Source organism: Taudactylus pleione, unplaced genomic scaffold, assembly GCF_031769625.1.
Source record: "Taudactylus pleione unplaced genomic scaffold, aTauple2 ptg000282l, whole genome shotgun sequence".
NCBI lineage: Eukaryota > Metazoa > Chordata > Amphibia > Anura > Myobatrachidae > Taudactylus > Taudactylus pleione.
The window spans coordinates 13,293,463-13,313,217 of NW_028284684.1; the positions used below are offsets into that span (position 1 = coordinate 13,293,463).

At 38.6% G+C, this 19,755-nt stretch overlaps 8 non-coding genes across 8 annotated transcripts; all 8 read left to right on the forward strand.

Moving 5' to 3' along the window:
- The first annotated feature begins 2,977 nt into the window (after positions 1–2,977).
- TRNAD-GUC (transfer RNA aspartic acid (anticodon GUC)) lies at positions 2,978–3,049 on the forward strand. Its single transcript has one exon. It is a non-coding gene; the product is annotated as a tRNA-Asp (tRNA).
- Positions 3,050–7,005: 3,956 nt separating this feature from the next.
- On the forward strand, positions 7,006–7,077 carry TRNAD-GUC (transfer RNA aspartic acid (anticodon GUC)). Its single transcript has one exon. It is a non-coding gene; the product is annotated as a tRNA-Asp (tRNA).
- A 1,941-nt stretch (positions 7,078–9,018) lies between these two features.
- TRNAD-GUC (transfer RNA aspartic acid (anticodon GUC)) lies at positions 9,019–9,090 on the forward strand. The gene has a single exon. It is a non-coding gene; the product is annotated as a tRNA-Asp (tRNA).
- Positions 9,091–11,031: 1,941 nt separating this feature from the next.
- Positions 11,032–11,103, forward strand: TRNAD-GUC (transfer RNA aspartic acid (anticodon GUC)). Its single transcript has one exon. It is a non-coding gene; the product is annotated as a tRNA-Asp (tRNA).
- Positions 11,104–13,044: 1,941 nt separating this feature from the next.
- On the forward strand, positions 13,045–13,116 carry TRNAD-GUC (transfer RNA aspartic acid (anticodon GUC)). The gene has a single exon. It is a non-coding gene; the product is annotated as a tRNA-Asp (tRNA).
- Positions 13,117–14,554: 1,438 nt separating this feature from the next.
- TRNAD-GUC (transfer RNA aspartic acid (anticodon GUC)) lies at positions 14,555–14,626 on the forward strand. The gene has a single exon. It is a non-coding gene; the product is annotated as a tRNA-Asp (tRNA).
- Positions 14,627–16,540: 1,914 nt separating this feature from the next.
- Positions 16,541–16,612, forward strand: TRNAD-GUC (transfer RNA aspartic acid (anticodon GUC)). Its single transcript has one exon. It is a non-coding gene; the product is annotated as a tRNA-Asp (tRNA).
- Positions 16,613–18,553: 1,941 nt separating this feature from the next.
- On the forward strand, positions 18,554–18,625 carry TRNAD-GUC (transfer RNA aspartic acid (anticodon GUC)). Its single transcript has one exon. It is a non-coding gene; the product is annotated as a tRNA-Asp (tRNA).
- Positions 18,626–19,755: the final 1,130 nt, after the last annotated feature.

The window sequence follows — 19,755 nt, forward strand, 5'->3', positions numbered from 1 at the left end:
TCTCCTCACAAGCCTGATGGTCACGATAATCGCGATGGGCTCCAGGCCACTCGCAAAAGCTGTGGGTAGTCACCCACAGCTTAGCGAGCAGCCTGATGAAAGAAAAAAACAAATACAAAACATAAAAAACCGCCGTTATTCTGAGCAAGCACTCACTAGCAGCAAGCGGCTCTGAATCAGGCCCTATATCAGCTATAATCTAAAAGATATTGCTTAGAACATGTACAACATGGCAAATCCAGCATTTATTGGACTTTATATTCAGGATTCCCATGTATTAAAATTGTATGGTATAGAATATCCAGAAAATGCATAGATATTTATTGGTGCCTTAAAAGAAGAGTGAATATATACATATATATATATTTTTTAATTAAGTTGGAAACAGTAGCTGAATAATAGAATAAATTATCAATTTTTATAGCATTCACATAATTTGGGCATAATTTAGCAGAAGAGATTTGGAGTTTAATATTCCTCATGCAGAGCTACCATTGGTCTCTAGCATAATAGTCTTTTAGCCATTCAAGGATTTCTAAGCAAATTCTAATTAGAAAAAAGTTGGTAAGGGGTAATGGGTTTTGCTAAATTCATTTGAGCTTTTTAAAGGATCTTGAATTACTAAATATACAATCAAGCATCAGAAATGGTCAACCATAAATCAATTCATAGAAATACCTATAAACACTGGCAAATCAACAGTAAAATCCTAGAACATCTCAGTCCAGGGATTATCGGACATGGGTAGAGTAAGAAAATGATAGCTGGGGCAATTTCTATAAGCATTTGACCTAGCTCATGATGCAGAAGAATCGACATGGATCTGATATATGGTGAAAGAGTACACTAACAAATTGATGTATAAATGATTTCAATCATTTTCATTACCCAAGGAAATTATAACAACTCTTAGTTGAAAATCTCTTTTCTGGACTGGACCAGAAATCCCAGCACACAGCTGATCCTCGTTAGTATAGTGGTGAGTATCCCCGCCTGTTATGCGGGAGACCGGGGTTCAATTCCCCGACGGGGAGGCTATAACTTTTATTTCTCCAATATTCCATTTCAGACACAGTGGAAAAATAATAATACAAATGTTATGGCATGCATAAATAACAACCCAAACTATAATATATTGAGATGTGTACTTAAAGGAAACCCTCATAGATCCATACAAATGGAATAGCAGATAGAGAAAACAAAATGTACCAACTGTAATGATATACTTCTATTACCATTTGTTGGCGTTAGGTGGCTATGGAATAAATCAGAATGGTTTGGTATTTTGGGAAGGTTTATACATACTTACATTTTTATATGTAGAAATAAAATATAGGCAAGGAGGTTGGCATATTGGTGTATGCCACTTTTTGGAATGAAAACTGCACACATTTTCTAGGACATCAAACTACAACATTCAGAATTATTTTGACATTTCTAGCATTGAAAGACCACATTGCTGGGCCCCATTCTCAAGAACAGTATAGGTCAAGTAACTTCTCAAGCAATTTTCTTGTGCTGTCTAAGCCCAACTCCATGAGGTGGGTCCTCAAGACCCAAATTCCATTTTGCAATGGTTAGTCGAATGGATTTTATTTTTTAACAAGCACTTCATTTACATGTCTTTGGCAAGCACCCAAAAATTTTCCAAAGGACTATGGGCCTGATTCAGACACACTCGCAAGCGCACAACACTCGTAAGTGGTTCGACGGTCCCCCACTACCCATGCGCCGCCTCCGGCGTGTGCATGCGCAAGATCCGTCCAGTGATGGCTGCTCCATCGATATGGGTCTAGCTACAAGACGGAGCAGCTGTCAATGTTGATTGATAACTCACCGCGTTTTGTATGCGGGGAGGGGGGGGGTGGCTGCACAAATGCAGGCATTCCCTTAGGAACGCCTGGTGTTTGTGGTTGGCCCTACTGACATCACTAGTGATGTCAGTAGTGGACTTCCTGTTCTATTAGAGCAGGAAGTTTACTCGGGCTTGTGAGAGCTCAGACCCTTCCACAGGGTCTCCTCGCAAGCCTGATGGTCACGATAATCGCGATGGGCTCCAGGCCACTCGCAAAAGCTGTGGGTAGTCATCCACAGCTTAGCGAGCGGCCTGATGAAAGAAAAAAACAAATACAAAACATAAAAAACCGCCGTTATTCTGAGCAAGCACTCACTAGCAGCAAGCGGCTCTGAATCAGGCCCTATATCAGCTATAATCTAAAAGATATTGCTTAGAACATGTACAACATGGCAAATCCAGCATTTATTGGACTTTATATTCAGGATTCCCATGTATTAAAATTGTATGGTATAGAATATCCAGAAAATGCATAGATATTTATTGGTGCCTTAAAAGAAGAGTGAATATATACATATATATATTTTTTTTAATTAAGTTGGAAACAGTAGCTGAATAATAGAATAAATTATCAATTTTTATAGCATTCACATAATTTGGGCATAATTTAGCAGAAGAGATTTGGAGTTTAATATTCCTCATGCAGAGCTACCATTGGTCTCTAGCATAATAGTCTTTTAGCCATTCAAGGATTTCTAAGCAAATTCTAATTAGAAAAAAGTTGATATGGGGTAATGGGTTTTGCTAAATTCATTTGAGCTTTTTAAAGGATCTTGAATTACTAAATATACAATCAAGCATCAGAAATGGTCAACCATAAATCAATTCATAGAAATACCTATAAACACTGGCAAATCAACAGTAAAATTCTAGAACATCTCAGTCCAGGGATTATCGGACATGGGTAGAGTAAGAAAATGATAGCTGGGGCAATTTCTATAAGCATTTGACCTAGCTCATGATGCAGAAGAATCGACATGGATCTGATATATGGTGAAAGAGTACACTAACAAATTGATGTATAAATGATTTCAATCATTTTCATTACCCAAGGAAATTATATCAACTCTTAGTTGAAAATCACTTTTCTGGACTGGACCAGAAATCACAGCACACAGCTGATCCTCGTTAGTATAGTGGTGAGTATCCCCGCCTGTCACGCGGGAGACTGGGGTTCAATTCCCCGACGGGGAGGCTATAACTTTTATTTCGCCAATATTCCATTTCAGACACAGTGGAAAAATAATAATACAAATGTTATGGCATGCATAAATAACAACCCAAACTATAATATATTGAGATGTGTACTTAAAGGAAACCCTCATAGATCCATACAAATGGAATAGCAGATAGAGAAAACAAAATGTACCAACTGTAATGATATACTTCTATTACCATTTGTTGGCGTTAGGTGGCTATGGAATAAATCAGAATGGTTTGGTATTTTGGGAAGGTTTATACATACTTACATTTTTATATGTAGAAATAAAATATAGGCAAGGAGGTTGGCATATTGGTGTATGCCACTTTTTGGAATGAAAACTGCACACATTTTCTAGGACATCAAACTACAACATTCAGAATTATTTTGACATTTCTAGCATTGAAAGACCACATTGCTGGGCCCCATTCTCAAGAACAGTATAGGTCAAGTAACTTCTCAAGCAATTTTATTGTGCTGTCTAAGCCCAACTCCATGAGTTGGTTCCTCCAGACCCAAATTCCATTTTGCAATGGTTAGTAGAATGGATTTTATTTTTTAACAAGCACTTCATTTACATGTCTTTGGCAAGCACCCAAAAATTTTCCTAAGGACTATGGGCCTGATTCAGACACACTCGCAAGCGCACAACACTCGTAAGTGGTTCGACGGTCCCCCACTACCCATGCGCCGCCTCCGTCGTGTGCATGCGCAAGATCCATCCAGCGATGGCTGCTCCATCGATATGGGTCTAGGTACAAGACAGAGTGGCTGTCAATGTTGATTGATAACTCACCGCGTTTTGTATGCGGGGAGGGGGGGTGGCTGCACAAATACAGGCATTCCCTTATCAACGCCTGGTGTTTGTGGGTGGCCCTACTGACATCACTAGTGATGTCAGTAGTGGACTTCCTGTTCTATTAGAGCAGGAAGTTTACTCGGGCTTGTGAGAGCTCAGACCCTTCCACAGGGTCTCCTCGCAAGCCTGATGGTCACGATAATCACGATGGGCTCCAGGCCACTCGCAAAAGCTGTGGGAGGTCACCCACAGCTTAGCGAGCAGCCTGATGAAAGAAAAAAACAAATACAAAACATAAAAAACCGCCCTTGTTCTGAGCAAGCACTCACTAGCAGCAAGCGGCTCTGAATCAGGCCCTATATCAGCTATAATCTAAAAGATATTGCTTAGAACATGTACAACATGGCAAATCCAGCATTTATTGGACTTTATATTCAGGATTCCCATGTATTAAAATTGTATGGTATAGAATATCCAGAAAATGCATAGATATTTATTGGTGCCTTAAAAGAAGAGTGAATATATACATATATATATATTTTTTAATTAAGTTGGAAACAGTAGCTGAATAATAGAATAAATTATCAATTTTTATAGCATTCACATAATTTGGGCATAATTTAGCAGAAGAGATTTGGAGTTTAATATTCCTCATGCAGAGCTACCATTGGTCTCTAGCATAATAGTCTTTTAGCCATTCAAGGATTTCTAAGCAAATTCTAATTAGAAAAAAGTTGATAAGGGGTAATGGGTTTTGCTAAATTCATTTGAGCTTTTTAAAGGATCTTGAATTACTAAATATACAATCAAGCATCAGAAATGGTCAACCATAAATCAATTCATAGAAATACCTATAAACACTGGCAAATCAACAGTAAAATCCTAGAACATCTCAGTCCAGGGATTATCGGACATGGGTAGAGTAAGAAAATGATAGCTGGGGCAATTTCTATAAGCATTTGACCTAGCTCATGATGCAGAAGAATCGACATGGATCTGATATATGGTGAAAGAGTACACTAACAAATTGATGTATAAATGATTTCAATCATTTTCATTACCCAAGGAAATTATAACAACTCTTAGTTGAAAATCTCTTTTCTGGACTGGACCAGAAATCCCAGCACACAGCTGATCCTCGTTAGTATAGTGGTGAGTATCCCTGCCTGTTATGCGGGAGACCGGGGTTCAATTCCCCGACGGGGAGGCTATAACTTTTATTTCTCCAATATTCCATTTCAGACACAGTGGAAAAATAATAATACAAATGTTATGGCATGCATAAATAACAACCCAAACTATAATATATTGAGATGTGTACTTAAAGGAAACCCTCATAGATCCATACAAATGGAATAGCAGATAGAGAAAACAAAATGTACCAACTGTAATGATATACTTCTATTACCATTTGTTGGCGTTAGGTGGCTATGGAATAAATCAGAATGGTTTGGTATTTTGGGAAGGTTTATACATACTTACATTTTTATATGTAGAAATAAAATATAGGCAAGGAGGTTGGCATATTGGTGTATGCCACTTTTTGGAATGAAAACTGCACACATTTTCTAGGACATCAAACTACAACATTCAGAATTATTTTGACATTTCTAGCATTGAAAGACCACATTGTTGGGCCCCATTCTCAAGAACAGTATAGGTCAAGTAACTTCTCAAGCAATTTTCTTGTGCTGTCTAAGCCCAACTCCATGAGGTGGGTCCTCAAGACCCAAATTCCATTTTGCAATGGTTAGTCGAATGGATTTTATTTTTTAACAAGCACTTCATTTACATGTCTTTGGCAAGCACCCAAAAATTTTCCAAAGGACTATGGGCCTGATTCAGACACACTCGCAAGCGCACAACACTCGTAAGTGGTTCGACGGTCCCCCACTACCCATGCGCCGCCTCCGGCGTGTGCATGCGCAAGATCCGTCCAGCGATGGCTGCTCCATCGATATGGGTCTAGCTACAAGACGGAGCAGCTGTCAATGTTGATTGATAACTCACCGCGTTTTGTATGCGGGGAGGGGGGGGGTGGCTGCACAAATGCAGGCATTCCCTTAGGAACGCCTGGTGTTTGTGGTTGGCCCTACTGACATCACTAGTGATGTCAGTAGTGGACTTCCTGTTCTATTAGAGCAGGAAGTTTACTCGGGCTTGTGAGAGCTCAGACCCTTCCACAGGGTCTCCTCGCAAGCCTGATGGTCACGATAATCGCGATGGGCTCCAGGCCACTCGTAAAAGCTGTGGGTAGTCACCCACAGCTTAGCGAGCGGCCTGATGAAAGAAAAAAACAAATACAAAACATAAAAAACCGCCGTTATTCTGAGCAAGCACTCACTAGCAGCAAGCGGCTCTGAATCAGGCCCTATATCAGCTATAATCTAAAAGATATTGCTTAGAACAAGTACAACATGGCAAATCCAGCATTTATTGGACTTTATATTCAGGATTCCCATGTATTAAAATTGTATGGTATAGAATATCCAGAAAATGCATAGATATTTATTGGTGCCTTAAAAGAAGAGTGAATATATACATATATATATTTTTTTTAATTAAGTTGGAAACAGTAGCTGAATAATAGAATAAATTATCAATTTTTATAGCATTCACATAATTTGGGCATAATTTAGCAGAAGAGATTTGGAGTTTAATATTCCTCATGCAGAGCTACCATTGGTCTCTAGCATAATAGTCTTTTAGCCATTCAAGGATTTCTAAGCAAATTCTAATTAGAAAAAAGTTGATATGGGGTAATGGGTTTTGCTAAATTCATTTGAGCTTTTTAAAGGATCTTGAATTACTAAATATACAATCAAGCATCAGAAATGGTCAACCATAAATCAATTCATAGAAATACCTATAAACACTGGCAAATCAACAGTAAAATCCTAGAACATCTCAGTCCAGGGATTATCGGACATGGGTAGAGTAAGAAAATGATAGCTGGGGCAATTTCTATAAGCATTTGACCTAGCTCATGATGCAGAAGAATCGACATGGATCTGATATATGGTGAAAGAGTACACTAACAAATTGATGTATAAATGATTTCAATCATTTTCATTACCCAAGGAAATTATAACAACTCTTAGTTGAAAATCACTTTTCTGGACTGGACCAGAAATCCCAGCACACAGCTGATTCTCGTTAGTATAGTGGTGAGTATCCCCGCCTGTCACGCGGGAGACCGGGGTTCAATTCCCCGACGGGGAGGCTATAACTTTTATTTCTCCAATATTCCATTTCAGACACAGTGGAAAAATAATAATACAAATGTTATGGCATGCATAAATAACAACCCAAACTATAATATATTGAGATGTGTACTTAAAGGAAACCCTCATAGATCCATACAAATGGAATAGCAGATAGAGAAAACAAAATGTACCAACTGTAATGATATACTTCTATTACCATTTGTTGGCGTTAGGTGGCTATGGAATAAATCAGAATGGTTTGGTATTTTGGGAAGGTTTATACATACTTACATTTTTATATGTAGAAATAAAATATAGGCAAGGAGGTTGGCATATTGGTGTATGCCACTTTTTGGAATGAAAACTGCACACATTTTCTAGGACATCAAACTACAACATTCAGAATTATTTTGACATTTCTAGCATTGAAAGACCACATTGCTGGGCCCCATTCTCAAGAACAGTATAGGTCAAGTAACTTCTCAAGCAATTTTCTTGTGCTGTCTAAGCCCAACTCCATGAGGTGGGTCCTCAAGACCCAAATTCCATTTTGCAATGGTTAGTCGAATGGATTTTATTTTTTAACAAGCACTTCATTTACATGTCTTTGGCAAGCACCCAAAAATTTTCCTAAGGACTATGGGCCTGATTCAGACACACTCGCAAGCGCACAACACTCGTAAGTGGTTCGATGGTCCCCCACTACCCATGCGCCGCCTCCGGCGTGTGCATGCGCAAGATCCGTCCAGCGATGGCTGCTCCATCGATATGGGTCTAGCTACAAGACGGAGCAGCTGTCAATGTTGATTGATAACTCACTGCGTTTTGTATGCGGGGAGGGGGGGGTGGCTGCACAAATGCAGGCATTCCCTTAGGAACGCCTGGTGTTTGTGGTTGGCCCTACTGACATCACTAGTGATGTCAGTAGTGGACTTCCTGTTCTATTAGAGCAGGAAGTTTACTCGGGCTTGTGAGAGCTCAGACCCTTCCACAGGGTCTCCTCGCAAGCCTGATGGTCACGATAATCGCGATGGGCTCCAGGCCACTCGCAAAAGCTGTGGGTAGTCACCCACAGCTTAGCGAGCGGCCTGATGAAAGAATAAAACAAATACAAAACATAAAAAACGCCGTTATTCTGAGCAAGCACTCACTAGCAGCAAGCGGCTCTGAATCAGGCCCTATATCAGCTATAATCTAAAAGATATTGCTTAGAACATGTACAACATGGCAAATCCAGCATTTATTGGACTTTATATTCAGGATTCCCATGTATTAAAATTGTATGGTATAGAATATCCAGAAAATGCATAGATATTTATTGGTGCCTTAAAAGAAGAGTGAATATATACATATATATATTTTTTTTAATTAAGTTGGAAACAGTAGCTGAATAATAGAATAAATTATCAATTTTTATAGCATTCACATAATTTGGGCATAATTTAGCGGAAGAGATTTGGAGTTTAATATTCCTCATGCAGAGCTACCATTGGTCTCTAGCATAATAGTCTTTTAGCCATTCAAGGATTTCTAAGCAAATTCTAATTAGAAAAAAGTTGATAAGGGGTAATGGGTTTTGCTAAATTCATTTGAGCTTTTTAAAGGATCTTGAATTACTAAATATACAATCAAGCATCAGAAATGGTCAACCATAAATCAATTCATAGAAATACCTATAAACACTGGCAAATCAACAGTAAAATCCTAGAACATCTCAGTCCAGGGATTATCGGACATGGGTAGAGTAAGAAAATGATAGCTGGGGCAATTTCTATAAGCATTTGACCTAGCTCATGATGCAGAAGAATCGACATGGATCTGATATATGGTGAAAGAGTACACTAACAAATTGATGTATAAATGATTTCAATCATTTTCATTACCCAAGGAAATTATAACAACTCTTAGTTGAAAATCACTTTTCTGGACTGGACCAGAAATCACAGCACACAGCTGATCCTTGTTAGTATAGTGGTGAGTATCCCCGCCTGTCACGCGGGAGACCGGGGTTCAATTCCCTGACGGGGAGGCTATAACTTTTATTTCTCCAATATTCCATTTCAGACACAGTGGAAAAATAATAATACAAATGTTATGGCATGAATAAATAACAACCCAAACTATAATATATTGAGATGTGTACTTAAAGGAAACCCTCATAGATCCATACAAATGGAATAGCAGATAGAGAAAACAAAATGTACCAACTGTAATGATATACTTCTATTACCATTTGTTGGCGTTAGGTGGCTATGGAATAAATCAGAATGGTTTGGTATTTTGGGAAGGTTTATACATACTTACATTTTTATATGTAGAAATAAAATATAGGCAAGGAGGTTGGCATATTGGTGTATGCCACTTTTTGGAATGAAAACTGCACACATTTTCTAGGACATCAAACTACAACATTCAGAATTATTTTGACATTTCTAGCTTTGAAAAACCACATTGCTGGGCCCCATTCTCAAGAACAGTATAGGTCAAATAACTTCTCAAGCAATTTTCTTGTGCTGTCTAAGCCCAACTCCATGAGGTGGGTCCTCAAGACCCAAATTCCATTTTGCAATGGTTAGTAGAATGGATTTTATTTTTTAACAAGCACTTCATTTACATGTCTTTGGCAAGCACCCAAAAATTTTCCTAAGGACTATGGGCCTGATTCAGACACACTCGCAAGCGCACAACACTCGTAAGTGGTTCGACGGTCCCCCACTACCCATGCGCCACCTCCGGCGTGTGCATGCGCAAGATCCGTCCAGCGATGGCTGCTCCATCGATATGGGTCTAGCTACAAGACGGAGCAGCTGTCAATGTTGGATGATAACTCAACACGTTTTGTATGCGGGGAGGGGGGGGAGGCTGCACAAATGCAGGCATTCCCTTAGGAACGCCTGGTGTTTGTGGTTGGCCCGACTGACATCACTAGTGATGTCAGTAGTGGACTTCCTGTTCTATTAGAGCAGGAAGTTTACTCGGGCTTGTGAGAGCTCAGACCCTTCCACAGGGTCTCCTCGCAAGCCTGATGGTCACGATAATCGCGATGGGCTCCAGGCCACTCGCAAAAGCTGTGGGAGGTCACCCACAGCTTAGCGAGCGGCCTGATGAAAGAAAAAACAAATACAAAACATAAAAAACCGCCCTTGTTCTGAGCAAGCACTCACTAGCAGCAAGCGGCTCTGAATCAGGCCCTATATCAGCTATAATCTAAAAGATATTGCTTAGAACATGTACAACATGGCAAATCCAGCATTTATTGGACTTTATATTCAGGATTCCCATGTATTAAAATTGTATGGTATAGAATATCCAGAAAATGCATAGATATTTATTGGTGCCTTAAAAGAAGAGTGAATATATACATATATATATTTTTTTTAATTAAGTTGGAAATAGTAGCTGAATAATAGAATAAATTATCAATTTTTATAGCATTCACATAATTTGGGCATAATTTAGCAGAAGAGATTTGGAGTTTAATATTCCTCATGCAGAGCTACCATTGGTCTCTAGCATAATAGTCTTTTAGCCATTCAAGGATTTCTAAGCAAATTCTAATTAGAAAAAAGTTGATAAGGGGTAATGGGTTTTGCTAAATTCATTTGAGCTTTTTAAAGGATCTTGAATTACTAAATATACAATCAAGCATCAGAAATGGTCAACCATAAATCAATTCATAGAAATACCTATAAACACTGGCAAATCAACAGTAAAATCCTAGAACATCTCAGTCCAGGGATTATCGGACATGGGTAGAGTAAGAAAATGATAGCTGGGGCAATTTCTATAAGCATTTGACCTAGCTCATGATGCAGAAGAATCGACATGGATCTGATATATGGTGAAAGAGTACACTAACAAATTGATGTATAAATGATTTCAATCATTTTCATTACCCAAGGAAATTATATCAACTCTTAGTTGAAAATCACTTTTCTGGACTGGACCAGAAATCACAGCACACAGCTGATCCTCGTTAGTATAGTGGTGAGTATCCCCGCCTGTCACGCGGGAGACTGGGGTTCAATTCCCCGACGGGGAGGCTATAACTTTTATTTCGCCAATATTCCATTTCAGACACAGTGGAAAAATAATAATACAAATGTTATGGCATGCATAAATAACAACCCAAACTATAATATATTGAGATGTGTACTTAAAGGAAACCCTCATAGATCCATACAAATGGAATAGCAGATAGAGAAAACAAAATGTACCAACTGTAATGATATACTTCTATTACCATTTGTTGGCGTTAGGTGGCTATGGAATAAATCAGAATGGTTTGGTATTTTGGGAAGGTTTATACATACTTACATTTTTATATGTAGAAATAAAATATAGGCAAGGAGGTTGGCATATTGGTGTATGCCACTTTTTGGAATGAAAACTGCACACATTTTCTAGGACATCAAACTACAACATTCAGAATTATTTTGACATTTCTAGCATTGAAAGACCACATTGCTGGGCCCCATTCTCAAGAACAGTATAGGTCAAGTAACTTCTCAAGCAATTTTATTGTGCTGTCTAAGCCCAACTCCATGAGTTGGTTCCTCCAGACCCAAATTCCATTTTGCAATGGTTAGTAGAATGGATTTTATTTTTTAACAAGCACTTCATTTACATGTCTTTGGCAAGCACCCAAAAATTTTCCTAAGGACTATGGGCCTGATTCAGACACACTCGCAAGCGCACAACACTCGTAAGTGGTTCGACGGTCCCCCACTACCCATGCGCCGCCTCCGTCGTGTGCATGCGCAAGATCCATCCAGCGATGGCTGCTCCATCGATATGGGTCTAGGTACAAGACAGAGTGGCTGTCAATGTTGATTGATAACTCACCGCGTTTTGTATGCGGGGAGGGGGGGTGGCTGCACAAATACAGGCATTCCCTTAGGAACGCCTGGTGTTTGTGGGTGGCCCTACTGACATCACTAGTGATGTCAGTAGTGGACTTCCTGTTCTATTAGAGCAGGAAGTTTACTCGGGCTTGTGAGAGCTCAGACCCTTCCACAGGGTCTCCTCGCAAGCCTGATGGTCACGATAATCGCGATGGGCTCCAGGCCACTCGCAAAAGCTGTGGGAGGTCACCCACAGCTTAGTGAGCGGCCTGATGAAAGAAAAAAACAAATACAAAACATAAAAAACCGCCCTTGTTCTGAGCCAGCACTCACTAGCAGCAAGCGGCTCTGAATCAGGCCCTATATCAGCTATAATCTAAAAGATATTGCTTAGAACATGTACAACATGGCAAATCCAGCATTTATTGGACTATATATTCAGGATTCCCATGTATTAAAATTGTATGGTATAGAATATCCAGAAAATGCATAGATATTTATTGGTGCCTTAAAAGAAGAGTGAATATATACATATATATATTTTTTTTTATTAAGTTGGAAACAGTAGCTGAATAATAGAATAAATTATCAATTTTTATAGCATTCACATAATTTGGGCATAATTTAGCAGAAGAGATTTGGAGTTTAATATTCCTCATGCAGAGCTACCATTGGTCTCTAGCATAATAGTCTTTTAGCCATTCAAGGATTTCTAAGCAAATTCTAATTAGAAAAAAGTTGATAAGGGGTAATGGGTTTTGCTAAATTCATTTGAGCTTTTTAAAGGATCTTGAATTACTAAATATACAATCAAGCATCAGAAATGGTCAACCATAAATCAATTCATAGAAATACCTATAAACACTGGCAAATCAACAGTAAAATCCTAGAACATCTCAGTCCAGGGATTATCGGACATGGGTAGAGTAAGAAAATGATAGCTGGGGCAATTTCTATAAGCATTTGACCTAGCTCATGATGCAGAAGAATCGACATGGATCTGATATATGGTGAAAGAGTACACTAACAAATTGATGTATAAATGATTTCAATCATTTTCATTACCCAAGGAAATTATAACAACTCTTAGTTGAACATCACTTTTCTGGACTGGACCAGAAATCACAGCACACAGCCGATCCTCGTTAGTATAGTGGTGAGTATCCCCGCCTGTCACGCGGGAGACCGGGGTTCAATTCCCCGACGGGGAGGCTATAACTTTTATTTCTCCAATATTCCATTTCAGACACAGTGGAAAAATAATAATACAAATGTTATGGCATGCATAAATAACAACCCAAACTATAATATATTGAGATGTGTACTTAAAGGAAACCCTCATAGATCCATACAAATGGAATAGCAGATAGAGAAAACAAAATGTACCAACTGTAATGATATACTTATATTACCATTTGTTGGCGTTAGGTGGCTATGGAATAAATCAGAATGGTTTGGTATTTTTATATGTAGAAATAAAATATAGGCAAGGAGGTTGGCATATTGGTGTATGCCACTTTTTGGAATGAAAACTGCACACATTTTCTAGGACATCAAACTACAACATTCAGAATTATTTTGACATTTCTAGCATTGAAAGACCACATTGTTGGGCCCCATTCTCAAGAACAGTATAGGTCAAGTAACTTCTCAAGCAATTTTCTTGTGCTGTCTAAGCCCAACTCCATGAGGTGGGTCCTCAAGACCCAAATTCCATTTTGCAATGGTTAGTAGAATGGATTTTATTTTTTAACAAGCACTTCATTTACATGTCTTTGGCAAGAACCCAAAATTTTTCCTAAGGACTATGGGCATGATTCAGACACACTCGCAAGCGCACAACACTCGTAAGTGGTTCGACGGTCCCCCACTACCCATGCGCCGCCTCCGGCGTGTGCATGCGCAAGATCCGTCCAGCGATGGCTGCTCCATCGATATGGGTCTATATTCAGGATTCCCATGTATTAAAATTGTATGGTATAGAATATCCAGAAAATGCATAGATATTTATTGGTGCCTTAAAAGAAGAGTGAATATATACATATATATATTTTTTTTAATTAAGTTGGAAACAGTAGCTGAATAATAGAATAAATTATCAATTTTTATAGCATTCACATAATTTGGGCATAATTTAGCAGAAGAGATTTGGAGTTTAATATTCCTCATGCAGAGCTACCATTGGTCTCTAGCATAATAGTCTTTTAGCCATTCAAGGATTTCTAAGCAAATTCTAATTAGAAAAAAGTTGATAAGGGGTAATGGGTTTTGCTAAATTCATTTGAGCTTTTTAAAGGATCTTGAATTACTAAATATACAATCAAGCATCAGAAATGGTCAACCATAAATCAATTCATAGAAATACCTATAAACACTGGCAAATCAACAGTAAAATCCTAGAACATCTCAGTCCAGGGATTATCGGACATGGGTAGAGTAAGAAAATGATAGCTGGGGCAATTTCTATAAGCATTTGACCTAGCTCATGATGCAGAAGAATCGACATGGATCTGATATATGGTGAAAGAGTACACTAACAAATTGATGTATAAATGATTTCAATCATTTTCATTACCCAAGGAAATTATAACAACTCTTAGTTGAACATCACTTTTCTGGACTGGACCAGAAATCACAGCACACAGCCGATCCTCGTTAGTATAGTGGTGAGTATCCCCGCCTGTCACGCGGGAGACCGGGGTTCAATTCCCCGACGGGGAGGCTATAACTTTTATTTCTCCAATATTCCATTTCAGACACAGTGGAAAAATAATAATACAAATGTTATGGCATGCATAAATAACAACCCAAACTATAATATATTGAGATGTGTACTTAAAGGAAACCCTCATAGATCCATACAAATGGAATAGCAGATAGAGAAAACAAAATGTACCAACTGTAATGATATACTTATATTACCATTTGTTGGCGTTAGGTGGCTATGGAATAAATCAGAATGGTTTGGTATTTTTATATGTAGAAATAAAATATAGGCAAGGAGGTTGGCATATTGGTGTATGCCACTTTTTGGAATGAAAACTGCACACATTTTCTAGGACATCAAACTACAACATTCAGAATTATTTTGACATTTCTAGCTTTGAAAAACCACATTGCTGGGCCCCATTCTCAAGAACAGTATAGGTCAAATAACTTCTCAAGCAATTTTCTTGTGCTGTCTAAGCCCAACTCCATGAGGTGGGTCCTCAAGACCCAAATTCCATTTTGCAATGGTTAGTAGAATGGATTTTATTTTTTAACAAGCACTTCATTTACATGTCTTTGGCAAGCACCCAAAAATTTTCCTAAGGACTATGGGCCTGATTCAGACACACTCGCAAGCGCACAACACTCGTAAGTGGTTCGACGGTCCCCCACTACCCATGCGCCACCTCCGGCGTGTGCATGCGCAAGATCCGTCCAGCGATGGCTGCTCCATCGATATGGGTCTAGCTACAAGACGGAGCAGCTGTCAATGTTGGATGATAACTCAACACGTTTTGTATGCGGGGAGGGGGGGGAGGCTGCACAAATGCAGGCATTCCCTTAGGAACGCCTGGTGTTTGTGGTTGGCCCGACTGACATCACTAGTGATGTCAGTAGTGGACTTCCTGTTCTATTAGAGCAGGAAGTTTACTCGGGCTTGTGAGAGCTCAGACCCTTCCACAGGGTCTCCTCGCAAGCCTGATGGTCACGATAATCGCGATGGGCTCCAGGCCACTCGCAAAAGCTGTGGGAGGTCACCCACAGCTTAGCGAGCGGCCTGATGAAAGAAAAAACAAATACAAAACATAAAAAACCGCCCTTGTTCTGAGCAAGCACTCACTAGCAGCAAGCGGCTCTGAATCAGGCCCTATATCAGCTATAATCTAAAAGATATTGCTTAGAACATGTACAACATGGCAAATCCAGCATTTATTGGACTTTATATTCAGGATTCCCATGTATTAAAATTGTATGGTATAGAATATCCAGAAAATGCATAGATATTTATTGGTGCCTTAAAAGAAGAGTGAATATATACATATATATATTTTTTTTAATTAAGTTGGAAATAGTAGCTGAATAATAGAATAAATTATCAATTTTTATAGCATTCACATAATTTGGGCATAATTTAGCAGAAGAGATTTGGAGTTTAATATTCCTCATGCAGAGCTACCATTGGTCTCTAGCATAATAGTCTTTTAGCCATTCAAGGATTTCTAAGCAAATTCTAATTAGAAAAAAGTTGATAAGGGGTAATGGGTTTTGCTAAATTCATTTGAGCTTTTTAAAGGATCTTGAATTACTAAATATACAATCAAGCATCAGAAATGGTCAACCATAAATCAATTCATAGAAATACCTATAAACACTGGCAAATCAACAGTAAAATCCTAGAACATCTCAGTCCAGGGATTATCGGACATGGGTAGAGTAAGAAAATGATAGCTGGGGCAATTTCTATAAGCATTTGACCTAGCTCATGATGCAGAAGAATCGACATGGATCTGATATATGGTGAAAGAGTACACTAACAAATTGATGTATAAATGATTTCAATCATTTTCATTACCCAAGGAAATTATATCAACTCTTAGTTGAAAATCACTTTTCTGGACTGGACCAGAAATCACAGCACACAGCTGATCCTCGTTAGTATAGTGGTGAGTATCCCCGCCTGTCACGCGGGAGACTGGGGTTCAATTCCCCGACGGGGAGGCTATAACTTTTATTTCGCCAATATTCCATTTCAGACACAGTGGAAAAATAATAATACAAATGTTATGGCATGCATAAATAACAACCCAAACTATAATATATTGAGATGTGTACTTAAAGGAAACCCTCATAGATCCATACAAATGGAATAGCAGATAGAGAAAACAAAATGTACCAACTGTAATGATATACTTCTATTACCATTTGTTGGCGTTAGGTGGCTATGGAATAAATCAGAATGGTTTGGTATTTTGGGAAGGTTTATACATACTTACATTTTTATATGTAGAAATAAAATATAGGCAAGGAGGTTGGCATATTGGTGTATGCCACTTTTTGGAATGAAAACTGCACACATTTTCTAGGACATCAAACTACAACATTCAGAATTATTTTGACATTTCTAGCATTGAAAGACCACATTGCTGGGCCCCATTCTCAAGAACAGTATAGGTCAAGTAACTTCTCAAGCAATTTTATTGTGCTGTCTAAGCCCAACTCCATGAGTTGGTTCCTCCAGACCCAAATTCCATTTTGCAATGGTTAGTAGAATGGATTTTATTTTTTAACAAGCACTTCATTTACATGTCTTTGGCAAGCACCCAAAAATTTTCCTAAGGACTATGGGCCTGATTCAGACACACTCGCAAGCGCACAACACTCGTAAGTGGTTCGACGGTCCCCCACTACCCATGCGCCGCCTCCGTCGTGTGCATGCGCAAGATCCATCCAGCGATGGCTGCTCCATCGATATGGGTCTAGGTACAAGACAGAGTGGCTGTCAATGTTGATTGATAACTCACCGCGTTTTGTATGCGGGGAGGGGGGGTGGCTGCACAAATACAGGCATTCCCTTAGGAACGCCTGGTGTTTGTGGGTGGCCCTACTGACATCACTAGTGATGTCAGTAGTGGACTTCCTGTTCTATTAGAGCAGGAAGTTTACTCGGGCTTGTGAGAGCTCAGACCCTTCCACAGGGTCTCCTCGCAAGCCTGATGGTCACGATAATCGCGATGGGCTCCAGGCCACTCGCAAAAGCTGTGGGAGGTCACCCACAGCTTAGTGAGCGGCCTGATGAAAGAAAAAAACAAATACAAAACATAAAAAACCGCCCTTGTTCTGAGCCAGCACTCACTAGCAGCAAGCGGCTCTGAATCAGGCCCTATATCAGCTATAATCTAAAAGATATTGCTTAGAACATGTACAACATGGCAAATCCAGCATTTATTGGACTATATATTCAGGATTCCCATGTATTAAAATTGTATGGTATAGAATATCCAGAAAATGCATAGATATTTATTGGTGCCTTAAAAGAAGAGTGAATATATACATATATATATTTTTTTTTATTAAGTTGGAAACAGTAGCTGAATAATAGAATAAATTATCAATTTTTATAGCATTCACATAATTTGGGCATAATTTAGCAGAAGAGATTTGGAGTTTAATATTCCTCATGCAGAGCTACCATTGGTCTCTAGCATAATAGTCTTTTAGCCATTCAAGGATTTCTAAGCAAATTCTAATTAGAAAAAAGTTGATAAGGGGTAATGGGTTTTGCTAAATTCATTTGAGCTTTTTAAAGGATCTTGAATTACTAAATATACAATCAAGCATCAGAAATGGTCAACCATAAATCAATTCATAGAAATACCTATAAACACTGGCAAATCAACAGTAAAATCCTAGAACATCTCAGTCCAGGGATTATCGGACATGGGTAGAGTAAGAAAATGATAGCTGGGGCAATTTCTATAAGCATTTGACCTAGCTCATGATGCAGAAGAATCGACATGGATCTGATATATGGTGAAAGAGTACACTAACAAATTGATGTATAAATGATTTCAATCATTTTCATTACCCAAGGAAATTATAACAACTCTTAGTTGAACATCACTTTTCTGGACTGGACCAGAAATCACAGCACACAGCCGATCCTCGTTAGTATAGTGGTGAGTATCCCCGCCTGTCACGCGGGAGACCGGGGTTCAATTCCCCGACGGGGAGGCTATAACTTTTATTTCTCCAATATTCCATTTCAGACACAGTGGAAAAATAATAATACAAATGTTATGGCATGCATAAATAACAACCCAAACTATAATATATTGAGATGTGTACTTAAAGGAAACCCTCATAGATCCATACAAATGGAATAGCAGATAGAGAAAACAAAATGTACCAACTGTAATGATATACTTATATTACCATTTGTTGGCGTTAGGTGGCTATGGAATAAATCAGAATGGTTTGGTATTTTTATATGTAGAAATAAAATATAGGCAAGGAGGTTGGCATATTGGTGTATGCCACTTTTTGGAATGAAAACTGCACACATTTTCTAGGACATCAAACTACAACATTCAGAATTATTTTGACATTTCTAGCATTGAAAGACCACATTGTTGGGCCCCATTCTCAAGAACAGTATAGGTCAAGTAACTTCTCAAGCAATTTTCTTGTGCTGTCTAAGCCCAACTCCATGAGGTGGGTCCTCAAGACCCAAATTCCATTTTGCAATGGTTAGTAGAATGGATTTTATTTTTTAACAAGCACTTCATTTACATGTCTTTGGCAAGAACCCAAAATTTTTCCTAAGGACTATGGGCATGATTCAGACACACTCGCAAGCGCACAACACTCGTAAGTGGTTCGACGGTCCCCCACTACCCATGCGCCGCCTCCGGCGTGTGCATGCGCAAGATCCGTCCAGCGATGGCTGCTCCATCGATATGGGTCTATATTCAGGATTCCCATGTATTAAAATTGTATGGTATAGAATATCCAGAAAATGCATAGATATTTATTGGTGCCTTAAAAGAAGAGTGAATATATACATATATATATTTTTTTTAATTAAGTTGGAAACAGTAGCTGAATAATAGAATAAATTATCAATTTTTATAGCATTCACATAATTTGGGCATAATTTAGCAGAAGAGATTTGGAGTTTAATATTCCTCATGCAGAGCTACCATTGGTCTCTAGCATAATAGTCTTTTAGCCATTCAAGGATTTCTAAGCAAATTCTAATTAGAAAAAAGTTGATAAGGGGTAATGGGTTTTGCTAAATTCATTTGAGCTTTTTAAAGGATCTTGAATTACTAAATATACAATCAAGCATCAGAAATGGTCAA